Source organism: Saccopteryx bilineata, chromosome 1, assembly GCF_036850765.1.
Source record: "Saccopteryx bilineata isolate mSacBil1 chromosome 1, mSacBil1_pri_phased_curated, whole genome shotgun sequence".
NCBI lineage: Eukaryota > Metazoa > Chordata > Mammalia > Chiroptera > Emballonuridae > Saccopteryx > Saccopteryx bilineata.
The window spans coordinates 77,598,300-77,607,526 of NC_089490.1; positions in this window are offsets into that span (position 1 = coordinate 77,598,300).

Consider the following 9,227-nt stretch of genomic DNA (forward strand, 5'->3'; position numbering starts at 1 on the left):
ACACTTTAGGGGTTTTTTACTTTGCTTTTTTAACTTACTAGCAGTGCTCCCAACCCTGGCTCTCCATTCTATTTAGTTTTTGCTCTACTAAATACAATAGTAATTTTTAAATTTTTTTCCCTTTTTTCCTGTTTCCCTCTAATTCCTCTCATTATATCTCTTAGTCAACCATCACCTAAAAGCATATCATTTTATTCTTGACCCAAATTTTTTTCTTTTTTGCATTTGGTGGGTCCATACCCCCTTTTTTTGCCCCTTTTTTATCACTTCTCCCCAACTCAGGCCCTCCATTATAGGTAATTTTTGTTTTATTTAGCAAAATATAATTCACAGTTCACCACAAGATTTTCTCAAGAAGGAGGGGAGAGGAGAGGAGAGGGAAAAAAGGGGGGGAATAATATTTTTTTATTTTTATTTTTTAACTTTTTATTCTTTATTAATTATCATTAGTGCTATCAACAGAACCACCCTCAGATGCCATTAAGGAAAAAGAAATCAAATATGGATACAAAAGACAGAGAGGTAGCACAGATAGATGAGGAAAAATCTATGGAGAAAAAAATTAATATATTGGAAATCTTGGAGCTAAATGACAGATAATTTAAAATAAAAATCCTAAAAATACTCAGAGATATACAAGAAAATGCAGAAAGGCAATTTAGGGAGCTCAGAAAAAAAACTCAACAAACACAAAGAATATATTACCAGGGAAATTGAAACTATAAAAAAAAATCAAACAGAGAAGAAAAACTCAATTCACGAGCTGAAAAACGAGGTAACAAGCTTAGCTAAGAGAACAGGCCAGATAGAAGGTAGGATTAGTGAAATAGAAGACAAGCAACTTGAGGCACAACAGAGAGAAGAAGAAAGAGACTCAAAAACTTAAAAAAAAATAAGAAGGCCCTACAGGAATTGTCTGACTCCATCAAAAAGAATAACATAAGAATAATAGATATATCAGAGGGAGAAGAGAGAGAAAATGGAATGGAGAACATATTCAAACAAATAATAGATAAGAACTTCCCAAGCCTGTGGAAAGAACTAAAGCCTCAAATTCAAGAAGCAAACAGAACTCCAAGTTTTATGAACTCCAACAAACCTACTCCAAGGGTCATAATAATGAAATTGGCACAAACCAACAACAAAGTAAAAATTCTCAAGGCAGCCAGAGAAAAGAAGAATACAACATATAAAGGAAGGCCCATTAGATTATCATCCGATTTCTCAGCAGAAACTCTAAAAGCTAGAAGAGAGTGGACTCCAATATTTAAAGTCCTGAAAGGGAGGAACTTTCAGCCATGAATACTATACCCATCAAAGGTATCCTTCAAATACAAAGAAGAAATAAAAACATTCACAGATACAGAAAAGATGAGGAAATTTATCATCAAAAAACCTCCACTTCAGGAATTACTAAAGGGGGTTTTCCAACCAGACACAAAGAACAAAACAAAATAAAACCACAAGTAAAAGCTCCACCAAGAACACAATAAAACCAAATTTAAACTGTGAAAACAACAACAAAAAAAAAAGGGGGAGGGAGAGGATGGAGATTAACGTCTCCTCAAAGGACAATGAAGTGTAAAAGTACTCACAAGATAGTGCACTATAATGAACAGGGTAGAAACCCTTTTCATTACTTAATGGTAACCACCCTTGAAATAACCCCCACAGAAGCACATGATTTAAAAAAGATAGCAACAGAAGAAAGAAGTATGGAATACATCAAAACAAAAACAAAGGATAAAAAAATGAAAGAGAAGAATCAAACAAGACATAAAACTAACAGAAAGCAGTGTATAAAATGGCAATAGGGAACCCACAAGTGTCAATAATTACACTAAATGTAAACAGATTAAACTCACCAATAAAAAGGCACAGAGTAGCAGAATGGATTAAAAAAGAAAATCCAACTGTATGCTGCCTACAATAAACTCATCTAAGCAACAAGGATAAAAACAAATTCAAAGTGAAAGGCTGGAAAACAATACTCCAAGCAAATAATATCCAAAAACAAACAGGCATAGCAATACTCATATCTGATAAGGCTGACTACAAGACAGCAAAAGTACTCAGAGATAAAAATGGTCATTTCATAATGATTAAGGGGACGCTGAATCAAGAAGACATAACAATTCTTAATATATAAGCACCAAACCAAGGAACACCAAAATATATAAGACAGCTACTTATTGACCTTAAAACAAAAACTGACAAAAATATAATCATACTTGGAGATCTCAATACACTGCTGACAGCTCTAGATCGGTCATTGAAACAGAGAATCAATAAAGATATATTGCCCTTAAACAAAACACTAGAGCACCTGGATATGAAAGACATCTACAGGACATTTCATCCCAAAGTGACAGAGTATACAGTTTTCTCCAGTGCACATGGATCATTCTCAAGAATTGATCATATGTTGGGCCACAAAAATTACATCAGCAAATGCAGAAAAATCAAAGTTGTACCAAGCATATTTTCTGATCATAAATCCTTGAAACTAGAATTCAACTGCAAAAATGAGGAAAAAATCCCCACAAAAATGTGGAAAGTAAACAACATACTTTTAAAAAATGAATGGGTCAAAAAATAAATTAGCACGGAGATCAAAAGATATATACGAACAAAAGAAAATGACAATACGACATATCCGAATCTCTGGGATGAAGCAAAAGCAGTGATAAGAGGGAAGTTCATATCACTTCAGGCCTATATGAACAAACAATAGAGAGCCCAAGTGAACCACTTAACTTCACACCTTAAGGAACTAGTAAAAGAACAAAGACAATCCAAAACCAACCGAAGAAAGGAGATAATAAAAATCAGAGCAGAAATAAATGAAATAGAGAATAGAAAAACTATAGAAAAAATTAATAGAACAAGGAAATGGTTCTTTGAAAAGATCAACAAAATTGACAAACCCTTGTCAAGATTTACCAAGGAAAAAAGACAAAAGATTCATATAAAGAAAATTCAAAATGAAACAGGAGCAGGAGAAATCTCCACAGATATCATAGATATACAAAGAATTATTGTAGAATACTATGAAAACTTTATGGCACTAAATTCAACAATCTAGAAGAAATGGATAAATTTCTAGAATAATATAATCTTCCTAAACTGAGTCATGAAGAAGCAGAAAGCCTAAACAGACCAATAAGCAGGAAGGAAATAGCAACAACTGTTAAAAACCTCCCCTAAAATAAAAGTCCAGGCCCAGACAGTGATACTAGTGAATTCTATCAAACATACAAAGAAGACTTTGTTCCTATTCTACTCAAAGTTTTCCAAACAATTGAAGAAGAAGAAATACTTTCAAACCTTAAATATGAGGCCTACATAATCCTCATACCGAAACCTGGCAAGGACAGCACAAAAAAAGAAAACTACAGACCAATATATCTAATGAATACAGATGCTAAAATACTAAACAAAATACTAGCAAATCGAATACAACAACATATTAAAAAAATAATACATTATGATCAAGTGTGATTCATCCCAGAATCTCAAGGATGGTTCAACATACTTAAAATGGTTAACGTAATACACCATATCAACAAAACAAAGAACAAAAACTACACGATCTTATTAATAGATGCAGAAAAAGCATTCAATAAAATACAACACAATTTTATGTTTAAGACTCTCAACAAAAAGGAAAATATCTCAACATGATAAAGGCCATATATGATAAACCATCAGATAACATCATATTAAATGGCACAAAACTGCAGGCTTTCCCCCTTAAACCAGGAACAAGACAGGATTGTCTACTCAATCCACTCTTATTTAATGTGGTGCTAGAAGTTCTAGCCAGAGCAATCGGACAAGATAAAGAAATAAAAGGCTTCCATATCAGAAAAGAAGAAATAAAGGTATCACTTTTTGAAGATGATATGATCCTATATATACATCGAAAACCCCAAAAAATCTACAAAAAGACTACTAGAAACAATAAGCCAATATAGTAAGGTCGCAGGATACAAAATTAACATACAAAAGTCCATAACCTTTCTATATGCCAACAATGAAACATTTGAGAATGAACTCTAAAAAATAATCCCATTCATGATTGCAACAAAAAATAAATAAAATACCTAGGAATAAACATAACAAAGAATGTAAAAGACCTATATAATAAAAACTACAAAGCATTGTTAAGGAAAATCGGAAAAGATACAATGAGATGGAAGAATATTCTTTGTTCTTGGAAAGGAAGAATAAATATAATCAAGATGGCCATATTACCCAAAGCAATATACAAATTTAATGCAATTCCCATCAAAATTCCTATGACATTTTTAAATGAAATGGAACAAAAAATCATCAGATTTATATGGAACTATAAAAAAACCCTGAATAGCCAAAGCAATCCTAAGGAAAAAGAATGAATCTGGAGGCATTACAATACCTGACTTCAAACTATATTATAGGGCCACGACAATCAAAACAGCATGGTATTGGCAGAAAAATACACATTCAGACCAATGGAACAGAATAAAAAGTTCAGAAATAAAACCACATATATATGATCAAATAATTTTTGATAAAGGAGTCAACAACACACAATGGAGAATAGAAAGCCTCTTCAACAAATGGTACTGGGAAAACTGGATAGCCACATGCAAAAGAATGAAACTTGACTACAGTTTTTCCCCTTATACTAAAATTAATTCAAAATGCATCAAAGATCTAAATATAAGACCTGAAACAACAAAGTACATAGAAGAAGACATACGTTCTAATCTCATGGACTTTGGTTTTAAAGAGTATTTTATGAATTTGACTCCAAAGGAAAGGGAAGTGAAGGCAAAAATAAATGAATGGGACTACATCAGACTAAAAAATTTTGCTTAGCAAGAGCAACTGACAACAAAATAAACAGACAGCCAACTAAATGGGAAATTATATTTTCAAACAACAGCTCAGATAAGGGCCTAATATCCAAAATACACAAAGAACTCATAAAAATCAACAACAAACAATCCAATAAAAAAATGGGATGAGGACATGAACAGACACTTCTCCCAAGAAAAAATACAAATGGCCAACAGATATATGAAAAGATGCTCATCTTCTTTAGCTATTAGAGAAATGCAAATCAAAACTGCAATGAGATACCACCTCACACCTGTTCGAATAGCTATTACTAACAAGATAGGTAATAGCAAATGTTAGAGAGGCTGGGGAGAAAAAGGAACCCTCATTCACTGTTGGTGGGAATGTAAAGTAGTACAACCACTATGGAAGAAAGTATGGTGGTTCCTCAAAAAACTAAAAATAGAACTACCATGACCCAGCAATCCCTCTACTGTGTATATACTCCAAAAACTCAGAAACATTGATACGTAAAGACACATGCAGCCCCATGTTCATTGCAGCATTGTTCACAGTGGCCAAGACATGGAAACAACCAAAAAGCCCTTCAATAGAAGACTGGATAAAGAAGATGTGGCACATATACATTATGGAATACTACTCAGCCATAAGAAATGATGGCATCGGATCATTTACAGCAAATTGGTGGGATCTTGATAACATTATATGGAGTGAAATAAGTAAATCATAAAAAACCAAGAACTGCATTATTCCATACGTAGGTGGGACATAAAAATGAGACTAAGAGACATTGACAAGAGGATGGTGGTTACGGAAGGGGAGGAGGGAGAGGGAGAGGGGGAGGGGGAGGGGCACAAAGAAAACTATATAGAAGGTGATGGAGGACAATCTGACTTTGGGTGATGGGTATGCAACATAATTGAATGACAAGATAACCTGGACATGTTTTCTTTGAACATATGTACCCTGATTTATTGATGTTACCCTAGTAAAATTAATTTAAAAAATTCATTTTTAAAATATCAAGTTTTCACAATAAAATATATAAATTGAAGGGCTTTTTGAATATTGGCCATGGATTAACTGATTGTCTCTAAAGTAAAATGCAAGCAATGTAATATTTATAAAGATATGTAAATGATTTAACATCAGTGGGTCTATAATAATTTGTGCCTTACATTAATTAGCACTTCCTGCAAAGATTTTTTCATCTTTTGAGATGGGGTACACATTTAACATCTTAAATATACAAAGTATTCCATTATGTTAACCTTGTATACTTCATGTAGAAAGGATATTTTTGTTGGACATTTAATTCATGTCTGATTTTTTTATAGTGGTACAAAGACCATAAAACTTAAGCTTAATTTACTTTAAAATATTTTAGAGGAATACTTTTCCAAAAGTATTCCTCAAAAATATTTAGCATTTGTTTTGGACAAAGTCCCTGGAAGAACATTCCTAAAGAGAAAATATAATTTTGTTGTGTTAGGTTTTTAATTTTAAAATTTAACTCTAGAAAGAACATAAATTTTAAGTATCATCAGAGACATATAAATAGCATGATATTCAAAAGTCAATAAATAGTATATCCATTTTATTTTGTTTTGACAGCTTAAGACGAATATAATTGTACTTTAAAATTGTTTTAACATGCACCTCTTAATTGCCACTGAAACTATACATTTCTCTATAAAATGCCATGTTACCCATTATTGTTTATGTAATCAATGTTATAAATTCTCAGTAAAAAAAACCATATTTACACTGTATATGGATTTGATACTAATTTTATACCTTGATGCTTATATTTAATTGGTATTTATTGATGTTATCAGTCAATAAATCTGTAGAAGAATTTTATATTAAGACAGAGGTATGAGCACAAGCATCTCTATTACCTTCAAAATTGCCATTGCAAGTAAGATATAAAATTAGACTTTTACACATGTAAGAATGCTAGAAAACAGGGAAGTGCCTTGGACAAGCAGAAATCTTTGAGCAATTTTCATAATAGATGCTGGACATGCAGTTAAAAACTATGAATGTCTCCTGTCTCAATGCAAGCAAACAAATCTACACTCAAAATAAATAGTATTTCCCAGTAGCTACTCAAAAAAAAAAAAAAAAAAAAAAAACGAACAAAACATTAGGCTAGAAAATGTGGATTTATCTGAACTAGGAGGCAGTAGGGAACAAAACTAACTTAAAAATTGTGCCCATTACAGAATAAGAATGAAATGAACTAGATTCAACATACTACCATTCCATAATCAGAAAAAAATGCAAAAAAAAAAAAAATTATACATATTGTTTCCAGAAAACAGATCACAGGCAGCACCAACCTGTGCTTTGAAAGAAAAGAAACAAATGAGGAGAGCCCTATAATTTCCCCAGCTTTAGGCTTGAAGAAATATCCTGAACAGTGGTGGAAGGAAGGAGAACTCTAACAAAGCCTGGCCGTCTCACTGAGGTGAGACAGTTGAGATGAGGGCTCATGGAGATCAGTATACACGATCTGTATGGCAGAGCTCAGGGGGGAAGGATGCTGCAGAGACAAAGAACTGCAGAAATTTACATGGTTTTTGCTGATTCTGTGAATTAACAGTGAGCTGAACACTTATAAAGTGAAATTCCATGAAGCTGAGCAAAGTACAATTGAAGAGTTGTAAGACAAACAATTGCAAGAACTCATCCAGAGCTGGAGAATTTTCGATTTCTTTCAACAACTACATAAAATAATTTGGGAAAATATGGACAGCAAACAGAGACCACAAAGGAGACAGGCAATAAGTGGTGGCTAATTTTGTAGCCAGACCTGCTCAAATAAAACTTAACAAAAGAAAAGGATGAGGCTAGTTGACTACGGCCTAAAATGTGTTCTAAAATTAATCAGAATAGTGGAATGTATAGGGATAGTACAGATATATATAATGAATATGTAAAAAAAAATTGTCTGTGGTTCATTGACATTTAAAACAACATGCAGGAAACTACCTAACTGCACAAGTGTAAGTTGGTAAATAATTATAAAAAATATTAAAATGGAATAATATAAACATTCAAAATTATATTTGAAAGTATTTTATGTAAATAAAAATGATTACATTGTATGTGAAAAAGCAAGCTATAGTGTAATATTATTATTAAAGGGCTCATATATATTAAAATAAATAGTAAACTTGTAATTAACCTCACCCTAACTGTGAATAGAAATTATTGGCATAGAACAATAATATAATTAATTTTAGTTTGTGTTTTGTGGGTGTGCATGTCTGTGTATTTCTCCAATTTCCAAGACCTTTGTATTAAGCAGGTATTATTTGTAAAGTAGAAAATATTATTTGAAAATGTGTTCTATATTCTGAAAGAAATATCTAAAAATAACTACTGTGATTAGTAGGAGAAGACTAATGTAAGAGAAAATACAACTAAAATTGTCAGGAAGTTATGGGCCCATTGCAGAAATGTTATCATGAAGCATTACAAAATCAGTGAAGATAAAACAAAAAGTTCATATAGAAGCTAACAGTCAACAGTAACATAATGGGCAGAAAAGGTAAGAACTCAGCGCACTGAAATGCCTCCATTAACTTCATTTTTTTTATTGATGATTTTAATCTATTGTGTTTACATAGATTCAAGTGTCCCACCAAATATATCTCCGCCCACCTCCGTGTTCCCCTCGCTACCTCCTTTACTCCCTCCCCCCAATACCTTCCCCTCTTCCTTCCAGGATTTGCTGTTCTGTTCTCTATAATCTTGTGTTATCTATATATAATTTCATTAATCTCTTTCCCTTCTCTGATTTCATCTTCTCTTCCACTTTCCCTCTGGTTCCTTTGATACCATCTCTGCCTCTCTTCCATTGCTCAGTTCACATTGTTCATTGGATTTCTCAAATGAGTGAAGTCATATGATATTTTCTTTCTCTGCCTGGCTTATTTCACTTAGCATGAGAGTTTCAAGGTCCATCCATGTTGTCGAAAAAGGTGAGATTTCCTTCTAACTCATGGCCACGTAGTATTTTATTGTATATATGTGGCACTGCTTTTTAATCCACTTGTCCACTGACTGACACTTGGATTGTTTCCAGATTTTGGTTATTGTAAACAATGCTGCAATAAACATGAGGGGTAAATTTCTTCTTTTGAATCAGTGATTTGGTATTCTTAGGATATATTCCTAAAAGTGGAGAGCTGGGTCAAAGAGCAGTTTCATTTTTAATTTTTGAGGAATCAACATACTGTTTTCCACAGTGGCTGCACCAGTCTGCATTCCCACAAACAGTGCAGGAGGGTTCCCTTTTCTCCAAACCCTGGCCAGTACTTGTTATGTGTTGTTTTGTTAATGAGCGCTATTCTGAAAGGTGTGAGGTG